The following is a 14,151-nucleotide window of genomic DNA, read 5'->3' as shown; positions in this document are numbered from 1 at the left end:
AAAAGGAAGAGGAAGTTAAGCAAAACAGAAACTTTAACATTGGCAAAAAATTATATAACGGCATTGACGAACCTGATACACGAGACGTGTGGCGAGGAGCAACCCTGTACATTCGTCGATGGTGAGTACGACCTAAATAGCGGGGACAGCATATATAGAAATTCTGCTAACACATGATGTGATCGTTCTATAAATTCGTTTGACTGTGGATAATACGCGTTCGTCTGATATTAGCACATTCTAAATTTCTGTGTTACTGTTTTCATCAATTCAGACAAAACATTTGCATCTTGATCGGTTAACATTCCTTTCGGTGATCCGAATTTATAAATAATATTCTTTATAAACGCGTCCGCAATTTCTTCCGAAGAAGCTATTGGAATGGTATGACTATCGAATACTTGTTTAATAAATCTTGCGCTATTAAAATATAATTATTTCTCGCATGATCTACTATAAGCAATGGTCCTACTATATCCATAGAAATTTTATCAAATACTTTTGCCAATGTGTCGGTAAAAATCATTGGTTAATTTGTTTTCAATCGAACAATCTTTCTCGTTTTATAAAATCAATTTTATAAAGGAAAACGTAGATTGACATGACATGCTAAAGCCTCTTGTAAATTCGAAGGAAATAGTTGTTTCTGGAAGCGATGTCTTGAACGAGCGACGTCGTATTACTAATGATAAAGCAAAAACGAGTTACGTACGGCCATTGAATCTCGGCAACGGAATTTTTGCCGGGAAAGCAGTAATATTGAATATAAATGGAAAAGCATATTACGAGTTTTCAATATAAACAAAGAGGAAGCTAAAATAACCGTTTCTTTAATCATGTTCAAAACAGGATACGGAATTCAAAAAATTCAAGGAATTAAAAGCAGTCGATACGGGTACCGAATCAACCTTAGGGCATGAAGACGCGACCGAATCGCAACGAATTGCTTCTAGTCGATCTAATGGGCTAAAGAAAAAAGAATCGCAAAACATATTTTCTTCGATCAAGATAGAGGAATTTGAAACAGCTGATAAGCGTTTTAAATCAACTTTAGGCTATGATAAAAACGCGACTGAATCGTAGCAAATTTCTCTTAGTCGAAACGGAAAAGAATCGCAAAGCACACATTCCAAAGAGTGCACCAGAGAGAGAAATTTGGAAATCTAACATGCATTCGAAGTTTTTGTTAGGAAAAAGTAACGACGTGATCGAATCAGTACAGATTAACTTCGCTCCAATTCGTGGATCTTAAATCTATAAAAATTAATGTCATAAATGCTAATTCTCCATCTAAAATCAATCGTTCCTATATGACGATCTCTAAAGCGTGATAAGCGCTTCAATAAACATTACAATTTATAAAGTTAGACTCGTTAAACGAAGAAGAAAGAAAAGATATGATAAAAACCTCGTTTGATTCATTTTATTTGCTGGGAGATAATTACACTCATATCGGTATCATTAGTCCATCATACCATTGGATCCGTCCACTCGATACTCCTGGTCGTGCGACAATATCGACTTCCATCGATATATAAAAAAAAATCAATAAGCAAATTGATGATCTTTTTAAAAAATGACCATTAATGAACCGTATCACTTTATAATTCACCGTTATGGATCGTTTCAAAGAAAGCGGACGCAGACGACAATGAAAGATGGAGACTTTTTATAGATTATAGAATGCTTAATAAAAGAAAAAATAAAGGATATTACCGAACATTAGTGAACATTACTGAAATACTAGATCAATTAGGAAGCGCGAAATATTTTAGCACTTTCGATTTTGCATTCGATTTTCACCAAATCATGATGAGTGAAAATGACGCATTTGAACTCTTTGCACTCCTATGTCGAGTATGACTCAACATTAATTTTTATCTCAGAAGCTCCTTTGTCTAGTCTCACTCAACATTTTTTCAAGTTCAAACCAATAAATGTCGCGCACACGTTATCGACGCAAGATCCTCACATTTGAACTTCCTCCAGTTAAATTTGATGGCCGTTTTATCTTACTTGAGAGAACTTACTCAATTAGTGCAATATTATATTATATTATCAGTACAATATTATAGCAATATAGCATAAGACCTCTCAGTACAAATACCGTAAGTACTCGTTTTATATGTTTTTTGTATATATCCAATAAATTCATTCATTCATTCTTATCTGTGAACTGATTTACAGTTACTTACGTAACATATATATAGAATAAATGTTGCGTTTCCCGATGTTATATCTTGCTACATTTTTTCCCTACATTCTTCTATCGTGTGATCTTGCAGTATTGACATTCTTTAAAGGGTTTGAGTTTCATTGTGAATAGGATGTGGAGGGAGGAAAAGAGCGGAGAGAAAGAGGGGAGAGTGGTTTCTTTATGCATGTTCTCCATTCTGTGCCCTTTGATCTCGTTTTAATCTACAGTATTCTTCTTGAGTGTGACTTATTTTATTGTAATACATATAAATTTTCGGCTGCGATTCTGACTGAATTACTCTAGTTGTTTTGTCTCTATAATTTAACCATGGTTCGTTGTAATAATTTGTTGCTATTCATCTGTTGTGATAATTCGATTGAAATGGTGTATACGATTGTGAAGGTTCTCGTTGGTGTTCGTATCTGCGTAATTGGCATGTTTTATTTTCTTAAAAAGTAAATGCGCTTTAGCCAAAACGTTAGCAAGATCATCGCACGTGCTTGGCATTATTTCGATGTTATATTTCAGCGGAACTATTTAAGGGATTTATATTTCACAGAAACTCTTTAAGGGAAATTCGTCTATCTCGAATCTTTGATTTTCCATTAATTCATTCGCTCTATACCTTTCCTCGTTCGTAATAGCCTGGTGCAAATTTTTTACTCTGTCTATGTAATCTAGTGTATGTTAATTTTTCTTTATAAAAATATTATTGAGTTCTACCCTGTATTGTTCCATCGTTCTATGCGGTCCGAATGTCTCGCGTATAATGTTACACGATCTCTTTACCAATGTAAAGTTATAATCCTTTACTGCCGAATGTGCTTTATCTCGTTATTTATTAATAGTCAGTCCGATCACTATCGCTTCTGAATTTAACGGTATAAATTCACTGGCATGTCTACACACGCGTGTAAATGTGCTAACTGATATATTATATCCATTAAATTGGAGTACTATATTTATTGGTTCTCTAATCGAAAAGGTATGTGATTCCTCACGGATGCGCGGAATTTCGGACATTGTCTTACGATAGCTCTGACTAAAATTGATAATATAGCTATTTCGGGTTTGTGTGATTGCGATGTTTCCTCGGTGATTCTTTTGTTTTTTCGCGTTCTTGTATCGTTCCTAGAGTCTCAATGTTTCTTCTTCCATTTTCCTTCCCCTGATTCTCAATTTCTGACCTATTAATAACGTAACTTCTCTAGTCCTTCGATCCACTACCACTGCTGCATGTTTCTATTTTTTATTCTGTTTTGGACTGGACGTTTTTATTTGTTGACATTTTGTTCTATCCCATCGTTTTCATCAATTTTTATATGTTACTTCCCGGTGGTACAAGGCTCTTTGATGTATGATTATTCTCAAGGAGCTCCTACTTATTTGTACCTATTTCGGCGTTTACCTGTTATGCACAATTATGGCTAGGGATTGGTATCGGCGTAATGTCGAACAGAAATGGTGATTCAGTCTTTCTCCTTTAATCCAGTTTGATAATTTCTAGTTCCTTCATCTATTGAGATGTTGGCGCGTTCCAATGTGAAATGATTTAAGAAGGATAGGATTATCATCCATGCGAATGTTCTGCACTCTGAAATGATTTTTGAAAAGGTGGGTTTGATTTGTAGAAGATTGGTTAGCAGAGGTCGAATATAGATAAAATGTATATAATCTGGATGTAATGAATTACAGGAAGAGCTTTACACGAAATTGTGATTTGCAAACGATTGTTTTGAAAAGACGCGGCGATTTTCGATTTATGACTTAGAATAATTTATGAAACTGAGCGTAACTTGCTCGAGAAATAGTGACTTGTAATTATTATAACGACTATACTGTAATTGTTCCGTAATTGCAGTGAAACTCCGTATTTATAAGATATTCTTCTGTAACTGACTAAAGGAGCATCGGCATCTTTTTATAATTGTCCCCACTCTGATTCCATGAGTAGAGGGGCTCCCTTGGTCTTGATGCATGGTCCAGGGGATGTAGGCCTACGTGATTTGCCGCAGGTCGTGATGTATTATCGTCTGAAATTTAGAATGACATATTATACTTCTGCTGAAGCTTCCAAGAATCGAAATTTCATCGTGATAGGATTTGATACTTGGAACGCCATGTCTACGGTTGCAGAGGCTTCTAAGAGTGAAACATTGAGAAAAGGCACACTGGATATAGTTGTACGTTCATTTCGCCTGTTATTTGCTGCGTGAAGGTATGATGTTTTTATTCTACTTGGTGTTCTTAAAATACAATTAATCGTACCATACATGGTGTTTCTAAGATTCGTATATAATATTATAATTTATATTAGATTAATTTAGTTATTTAATACATTGTTTCGGCGATACTTTATGAGTGAAAATAAAATTGTAGTAGTGGATTTTTGTGAAGCGCAATGAGATTTTGGTGTTTTATGTGTGTCTCAAAGCGTGTAGTAGTAATTTTAGTTTTAATATTATACAGTATGCGTATGTGTATTTAGATAAATCATGGAAGAAATGTGTTAACGAAGAGGTTCTTTTGTAATTATAACATAAAACTTCTTTTATAATTACGGCATTGCGACGGAACGGTTTTCATAATTGCGATATAAAGATTCTTTCATAATTGTGAAATAAAGGTGCTTTCATAATTGCGACATGAAGATTCATTCGACAATTTCACCGCCTGAATGATGCATAGATAAGTCAAACGACAAAATAATAAGTGTAGTTCTTCCTATTAGATTTAATACGATTAAATAAAAGAATGACTTTCTATGTATAAATGAGCACGTGATAATAATATGCAAATATGATTTTACTCAATACATTACTCCTTATATGACAGACGCGAAATAATAAATGGTATTTTAATAAAGAAACGACTGGATATGAATAATATTGTTACGTCCCGGATTGTGTCACGTGACAAACAAATACTTTTCGTTGAGTTTACTACAATCTGCTCAGTATTTTTATTGGGATGTCGTGAATTGTGTCACGCAATAAAAAGAATTACTCTATTTCGATGCGTTTACTACAATCTAGTCTCCTTTTGTTCAGTGCGAAACTTTATTCAGGAATGAAGGTAATTGATTAATTTAGACACAAGAATAATCTTCAGAAGATAGCTTCCTTGCACAATTTTTCTTTCCTGGAGATATTGTATCTTGGCCTGAGTACCAATAAGCCCTTCGTTCTACTCGGTCGACTGTTGAGATGGATGTTCAAGAAAAAGAAGATGCTTGTTAGAGATAAAGATGTTCGATAAAATCACCACACTCGGATAAAAATAATTGTATGAATATAATTAATCAACACAATTGTTACTTCTTTCTAACAGAATTCGGATACGATGATTGAGACTGAGATTTTAACAAAATTTGAATACGGATTTTACTTCTCGCAAGTCGATTAACAGACTAAACTAACGAACAAAATCAGCCGCTACGTCTTACTGACGCCCTACATTGTTTATTTCATGTATTACTGACCATGGATCGGGGTGGATTATACTCTAGGTGCTGCTCTACACACGCATTTATTGGCCTTGAGCACAGTATAATCTTATGTCCTATTGTCTTTTTGTATATACATCAGCTGATTTCGGACGCAGTTTAGTCTGAAACTCTATGTATCGCTCTACGTGCATGCTTGTTGGCTTTGGGTGCAATGTAAATTAATGCTCAAAAGTGTAAATTTGCATGTCACCCCTGCAGGCGTGTCCGTTTACCTTGAGCACAGCATAGTCTTACGCTTCACGTGTTTTCTGATGACCTTAGTACGCAGTCTATCTGCTAAATTCGCTAATAACCCACTTTTTATAAGAATTCGAATACACACAAGTAGTATATGGGGACGTGACAATATATACAATGTTAATAAAGAAATGACTCCCTACATGACGGGCAGGAGATTACGTATAATATAATATATTATATTAATAAAGAAACAATTCTCTATATGACAGGCACGAAGTAAAACCATACCTTAATACTATTTTTATGCACATTGTTAGAATTTTAACAATCTGAAAATGGCACATATGTGAATTTTGCGCCTTTGAAATCCCTTCGTGGGATGTAATAATATTCTTGTTATACTCATTAAGTGATGCGTCGACAGAAATCGGTTTGGAAAGAATTGGAACTTACGGCTTTTTACGTTTTGACCGAAGGGTGCGCGCGCGAAAATCAACGAAAGGGAAAACAAAAGAATTTTCAAAACATCGAATTCGTATGAACCCAGATTTATTTCTTATATATTTCAGTTCAACGTATCAATTGGTAACATTTCCAGGACTGTGATGTAACTTCTGTTGGAGTTATAGCAATTTATAACGGGATAATCGATTATCCACTTTTTTACGAAAAGCTGTCATTTCTCAGTTGCAATTCAATGTGCTTGCAAATATCCTTGTTACTATTGTTAAATTATGTTCGTGGAAACCGATTTCAAAAAAGTCGTATGAGATTTCAACATTTCACGAGAAACACTCATGCGTTCACATTTTGGTATTATAATTACCGATTTTGCAAGTTACACTACAATATTTATTAAATGGACAATCACTCTAGAATTTGGTATAGGAAAACTAACACATAATTTGGACTTTTTTCGATCAAAAATTTATTTTGGAATTCAGCAATTAGCTAATAGGTATAAAGCAAAAACCCTTAAATTTTAGGCCCACTTTAATAGCATGGACGTACCCAAGGCCATCAGTAAGGTGGCAGCAGAGGACTCTACTGAGGATACAGAGAACCTTACTGATTTGATTCTGCTGTCTACTTGAGATAGATCTTTGCCAGTATGGCAAGTTCGGCAAATTTCGTAGATAGTCAGCTAAATGCATTTGAAGAGGAGGAAATTAAAAGGAATTAGTCAAAGAAAAACTGTAAAATCAGTTATTATTTTTTTGTAAAAATACATAAAACCGGTCACTAATTATCTTGAAGTGTGTGATGAGTTCCTATATTTTGTATTCGGTGAACTCGGCTAATAACCCTTTGTTCTATTTCGTTCCGATAGTGTATACTATAAACAAGATCGATCACACGTCAAGGATTTTTTCACGGTTCCCTTAAGCCATGTGTAAGGTATAACTGGTTTAATTTTGCAAAATGTTAGATACATAATTACGAACGATTCATCTGCGAACAAGATTTATTATTTTGAAGTAAATAACAAATCAGTAAAATTTTATTACAATTTTTGAATAAAACCTTATTTTAAATTATTAACATTTAGAACAAACTTACAGAAAATTAATAATCTTCAATTGTATATTTTTCGAAGCATATTGGTATATATAATGCAACTTTACATCTTTTATATACAGGTTCTTAATAGCTTTGATTTCGATGATATTGGATCAATATGCTTGGGAAAATAATTCCAATATTATGCGTGTAGTCCCTGTGGTAAATCTCCCATCGATAATCGTCCTCATCCTTTATATTTTAGCAACATTATATTTTTCAGTGTAACAGTGTTTTTTTTCTGTTATTTATTTTGTTGAAAAAAATGTAAGAGTTAAATAGTTCAATATCAAACACGTAAAAGAAAATTTTTCAATATTCTTTCATGTTGTAATACTTATAAAACTTCGTGTGCGAAATTTTATGCCTCATGCGAATATAAAGATAGTACGTCTTTGTGCAGTGCCACTGCAACGACAAAAAATGTTCAACATCAATGTGACAAAAATGTATGATGCATAGTAATCATTCCAGAGTCTTCAATTACTCTGAAAAAGAGGAGAGAGAGAGAGAGAGAGAGAGAGAGAGAGAGAGAGAGAGAGAGAGAGAGAGAGAGAGAGAGAGAGAGAGAGAGAGAGAGAGAGAGAGAGAGAGAGAGAGAGAGAGAAAGTTCTTTGTTGTAGTTTTGAAATTTTTCCGAAAATCTATGATACTTTTTTTATATTTTCTATCTTCGATTTAACTTTATTTTATTTTTTACTTACTAATTCTCTTCGAATATGATTCCTAAATATAAGATATTAATCCGAATGTATACGATTGAGAAAGGAAAGAAATAGAAAATAGAAAAAGACTAATGATGCGCGAAAAATTATCTCAGAAAAACTAAAGGAATAAAGTAATGTAAAATCTTTATCTTCGATATGTTTGAACTTCATATTATGGAAAACAATTTCGCTCAAAATTGTAAATTCAATGGTGGCAACGAAAGAAAGTAGAGATACAAGGCTCGGAATCTGTGGATTGTTTTCCGCAAAATACCGCTCTCTACATTCCCGCAAATTAATGAGAGAACGAATTTCTTTGATAGTGAATTGATCTTCTTTGATAGGTATCACTATCGCTTTCACTGTTTATTATTCTAATTTTCCGCCTTCTTACAATTTGCACTTCACTGCTATCTTCATTACTGCTTTCGACATTGTAAGAACCTTGTGAGAATCAGAATTCTTTCAAATAATCGAATAATCTTATTGTCTTTTCGAGATGTGTCATTTTACACTTCCTGAAAGAATACAAAGAGTACAAAGAGCATAACATGTTTGCTACTAACGTCACATAACTGTGACGCACCGATTTCTGTTGAGAGCCCAACGTCTCGGATATGTGACGACAGTCAATCTTCATGTTACCTCTACCTAACAAGTGAAGTTTGCCCTGAACATGGCAAATCTGGCTGAAAATGTGTAATATCAAACGACCGCGTCGTCTGATATTATATTATTTCGTTAAAAAATGTATTAAAACAAAGTATTAAATTTACAATTGCTAAAATAGATTACAAAATAAAGTATTAGCAATTGTAAAACTGGGTATATTCTGTACTACTACTCAGTTTTACAATTACTAAAATAGATAAATATGTGAGTAGCCTAGAATATATGTTATTGTAATATAATACATAACCCTCATAAATTAGTAAGTAAATTGTTTCATCCAAAAGATCTTTCATGAAAAACACATAAATATTATATGATAGTTCGAGAGATGAAAGCACGAAATATGATAGGGATTCACTTGATTCATTTGATATCAGTACTTTGTCAGATGATAATGATTTCAGCAAAACACATTTACTAGTAAAATCATACCGCCCTTATTAAATTAACCAAGTATTGCAGTATTTGATAAAAAATATAAAAAATGTTATTGTCCTGGTAAAAATTTATCGATAGACGAATCAATGCTATGATGGAGGGAACGGTTATCATTAAAACCATATATCCCGCAGAAAAAGGCAAAACATGGAATAAAATTGTACGAGCTGTGCATACCTGATGGATTTATGTTAAGTATTCTTTTTTATTTTGGGAAAAATACAGTAAGCAATGAAGACGGACATGCTTTCTCTGTTTATAAATTATTAAATAATTATTAATAATTAAATAAATACTGCAAGAACAATGATTACATTAATATTGTAGCCACTTCTTTGTACAAAAATAGAACTTGTATGGTTGGAACCCTAAAAAAAAGATCATAAAGGTAATTCCAATAGTAATTTAGCAGAAATTAAAAATTAAAGAATGTATTTTCATGAGAAAACGTAACATCTTCATTCAAAAATAGAAAGATAAACGAGTATTGAGAATATCCACGAAGCATAGATCTAATTGAAATACTATCTACAAAAAGAAAAGGAGTAAAACCCTGTACTGTGTTCGATTATAATGAAACTATATCTGGAGTTGATTGGTGCAATCAGATAGCAGTATATTATTCCAAACCACGAAAAACGATATATTAGTATTCGAAAATTTTCTATCACTTATTGTAATTTGGAATGGAAATTGATTGTTGAATCAACCAGAGTGCACAAAGAATAGAATTTATCGAGCAATAGTAGTCCTTATTTTATTTTTCAAATTTTTTGTTTGATCACAAATTTGTGAATTTAATTATTACCAAAAGTAACAAAAATATGGATGTCAACAAGATTTTTCTGACCCTCTTAACGCATAACGATATACATAGGTATATACATATCACTTTATCGTTTCTCGTCTTTATATGGACATACTCCGTCTTTTCTCCAACATTATCGTTATATTCCAGCACAAATCCAATATATAATTTAGAGTTTATATGCAGAATACTTTGTTAATAATGATAATTATGACGGAAATATAACAATTATATTAGCTCATAATGTGCAATCTAGCATTAAGATTCTAGTGATTGCAGTGATTTCAAACTGTGTTGTATAGACTAGAATGATATATCGTAGTGGATGAAAGTCTAATGATACAGAACGAAGAACTGTCATTCAAATAGTATATTCTGAAAAAACATGTAAAATTTAGCATTAAAACTTTCATTTTGGTAATGTATAATCTAAAGCTATACAATGGAAAACAGAAATGTGTGACGAATCGAAACATCTCTTCATGAACTATATTTCCTAATAATTAGTATTCGTCTCTAATTAGTATTCTATTTATTTCAAACATTACATAAAAATGGAACTAATGCGCGATATTTTTGCAAAAACTGTAATATTGCATTATTGCAACAGGTTTTCAAGCATTTCATACAAAATAAAAGTAAAAATTAATTTATTAAAATAAAGCGTGGCATCTAGAACTTTTTTCTATTAACAATAAAATGTCTTATAAATAGATTCTTTATATTAAATTTTCAGATAATATCCGTAATATAAAATCTACGACATTCTCCAATATAAGATGTTCTACGTAAGATTTTTGTGACGCAAAATAAAATAGACATTGCGACCAAGGTATTTCGTTTATGATACCGACTAACTAACATTATGAAATATGTCATATTGTATCCATAGAGTCATACAAGCGACTTAATGGTAACGAGATATCTTGTCCTCGGTAACGAAAAACTTAAAGAAACTCACACGGATAAAACGTATGCCAATGATTCTAAAAAACATTCTTGGTTACTTTTTGGAGAAAGTATCAATAAATGTAATGAATCCTTTACCAGGAACCAGAAAGTGTAGCATACGTTTGTAGATTTACAAAACCTACAAACGAAGTTTAATATTGCAATACCATTGAAAGAAGCAAATTCAGTTGCAATAGTCGATGCATTTCTCGAATATTTGATTATAAATCCAGATTAGTCATTAAAAATATAAACATTATGAAAACTTGATGAAAAGATTAGAAAAAAATTCAATATTAAACAATATCGAATATCGATATACAGTAACAGTCATAGATTTCAAACGACGATTTTTAATTTCGATTATATATACACAATCTACGTATTATTTTTCTATTCAATTTGTTATTTTGGAATAATATAGATATATAGGTATTTGAAAGTATTTGAACGACGATATACATATTCATGATTGAAATGGACAAAGATTGTATAGTATAGTAAATAATTTCAAATTGATGTATGCCTATGAGAAATGTGTGAGAATAGTATCTATAAATTTTGTTAAAATTAAATAACACATGTGAATTAGGAAGACTATTAGAATCAATGGCAAATCGTAGATCACAAAAGTGAATTGTAAACGGAATCTCCTTATTAATTATATTTCTAAAGAGAGTAGAATGTATACAAAGATTGTTCAGTTAATATATACCTAGTTTGAAAAAAGTATTGTTCGAAATTCGCGTCGAAATTTATCTAAAATCAATCTTTTCCAAAATGGATAGGAAAAGTTCGGAAACGAATAATTCAGAGAGAGAATTGGTAATAAAATGATATAAAAAAAGAAAATCCGTAAGTAAACTTGCAAAATATATAGACAAGAGCAAGTCTACAATTTATTTTATCATAATAAAATTTACCAATGAAAAAAATATTCCGAACATATCATTTTACGAGTGACGAAAAAAGTTAACGAAGAGAGGATTATAATTCGTGAAATTAAGAAATGTTACGACTTGCGTACGATATTCTTAGTCAAATTCAACATTTTCCGTATTGAAGTTTATGGATACGTAACCTAAGGATCCACTTAAATAAGAAGTGGACATATGACTTTTATCATTCTCGAAACAAACTTGAGGTATTCTATCGAGGTATTGTTAACTCTCCCTAATTCTTAAACTCTTAGACCACACACGCGCTCACTCATCAGCTCCAAAGACATAAACAATTTAGATCTCCATTTCTTTCCTTCTAAACATGGACTTTAACAACTTCCAGAAATCTTGAGGCCAATCAGACCTTGCTTCTTGATGCAATAGACTTTTCGTTAAAATATGGACCGATCAGAATTCTAATGATAAAATGATTATCCAATAGGAAGCAAATCTTTATCCTCGGCAACTTTCATAGTTAGCCAGTTAAATGCATTTGTTGACACACACGTGCGTACCCTCGGTAATTTCCAGTACTTTCTCTTAACGGACATATATCATTATCTTGGGAACTTGTGGATATTCGCTAAGAAAGCGTACGGACAAAGAGCATATTGCTATCTTTGTTCGAGATTACAAATTTTAGTCAAGTACATAGTTTTCAATAATGTGTCGAGTTGGGCAATAAATAAATAAATGATGAAAGTCAATTTCTAGCCGAAACGAGCGAAGTGTTATCTGGCGCTTATTCTTAAAGTATTCATTTGATACCCACTAATCGACACTAACATCAAAACAAAACATGGAATTGTTTAAATATTCCTAACGAACTATTCTGATCCATCCCCGATCATCAGGCATCGTTCCTTCCTTTCCATATTCCGTTTTCGCTCAAATTCGTTCCTTTCCCTTTCTCTTTCCTAATCTCGTTATTGTCTTCGCAGATAGTTCAAGATATACCAAAAAGTCAATCAACCTATAACTTTCCGATTCAACTCACCAAGATTATCGAGTCCTGTTAAACATTATTGACCATCCCGTTTTTAGAGATCGCTAAGTAACAAGTAACAATATACAGAGAAATACGAAACTCACAACAACTATATCTCTTACTTAGAGATATATTTTTATAATTTTAATTTGCGAAATATTCTTTATCGCGCATTTACCTCATGAGCTCCACAGGATTCTTTAAATAAATTCCGTTCTTCCATTAATTTGTGGGAACACGGCGATAGGTATATTGGCGAGGATCTTCAATAGCTTCCGAACCTTGTGCTACCACCTCTATTTACCGCGATCAGTAGGTTTATCACTCTAACTATTAAGAAGAGACGGGTTAAGCGCGCTCTCGTAATTGCGCCCTCACCAATAGCATTTCATCAATACTCATACCATACTTGCCTGACATTGCACTATCAGATTTCCATTTATTTCAATCGCTATAATACTTTCTATGTGAAAAAAATTTGAAAATGTAGATGATATCCAAAATATCATCTTTAGATATTTTGCTCAAAAACTAATTGATTTTTATCGATCCGGCATTAAAAATTTGCACACTAGATGACAAAAATTGCTGATAATGACGGTAATTACATCACTGATTACAAATAAAAACAAGTTACAAATTTATTCGTTTAAATCTAACATAAAAAAAACAACATTACTTTCCGATCCACCTATATATATATATATATATATATATATATATATATATATATTTGTTTAATGAACGCGACTGTTTAACGAACAAAACTTTATTAACAAAACTAGAACAACTATGTATAGACATAAGAGATTTCGGCACGATAATAATAGACGTCCGTTCTACATGTCTTCTTTGGAAGATGAACTCCTTTTGAAGATAGCCGCATTCCCATTGTTTTTATGTATCAATCCTTTGCTGCTTAAATACGGCTTATTAGATCGGAGTTCACATCGTACTTCTCCGGCTCATAATATTATCCTCCTTCTCTGTAATTGTCGTTCCGACAACTGAGGCGAAAACCTCAGCAGGTTTCTCCCGACTTTTCCCTGTTCAAAATCTCCGGTTCCCAGGATTCCTTTTGACAGCATTTCCTCTGTTTCCTCGCAAGAACCTCCATGCTTCGAAGTCTCAGACCCAATCGCGAGACCTCCATGGATGAAAGCAGGATTCATTTCACGACTTGTTTCCTTCAAAAAGCAAG

The 14,151-nt window shown here is 32.7% G+C and overlaps 1 long non-coding RNA gene across 4 annotated transcripts in view; it reads right to left on the bottom strand.

The window, feature by feature from the left end:
* Positions 1-1,635: 1,635 nt before the first annotated feature.
* LOC127071851 (uncharacterized) overlaps positions 1,636-14,151 on the bottom strand; it is a 134,332-nt gene continuing 121,816 nt past the window's right edge. For 3 of the 4 annotated variants that reach the window (XR_007785249.1, XR_007785251.1, XR_007785254.1), the window contains one exon: positions 13,704-14,137. This is a non-coding gene — a long non-coding RNA (uncharacterized LOC127071851). Of the gene's footprint in view, positions 4,231-13,703; positions 14,138-14,151 lie in introns of those variants that run through there. The other variant, XR_007785253.1, reaches the window with a different exon arrangement.

The sequence above is a fragment of the Vespula vulgaris genome, chromosome 23, assembly GCF_905475345.1.
Source record: "Vespula vulgaris chromosome 23, iyVesVulg1.1, whole genome shotgun sequence".
NCBI classification, from domain to species: domain Eukaryota; kingdom Metazoa; phylum Arthropoda; class Insecta; order Hymenoptera; family Vespidae; genus Vespula; species Vespula vulgaris.
The sequence above is the reverse complement of the archived record's forward strand: the minus strand, read 5'-3'. Positions and strand labels throughout refer to the sequence as shown.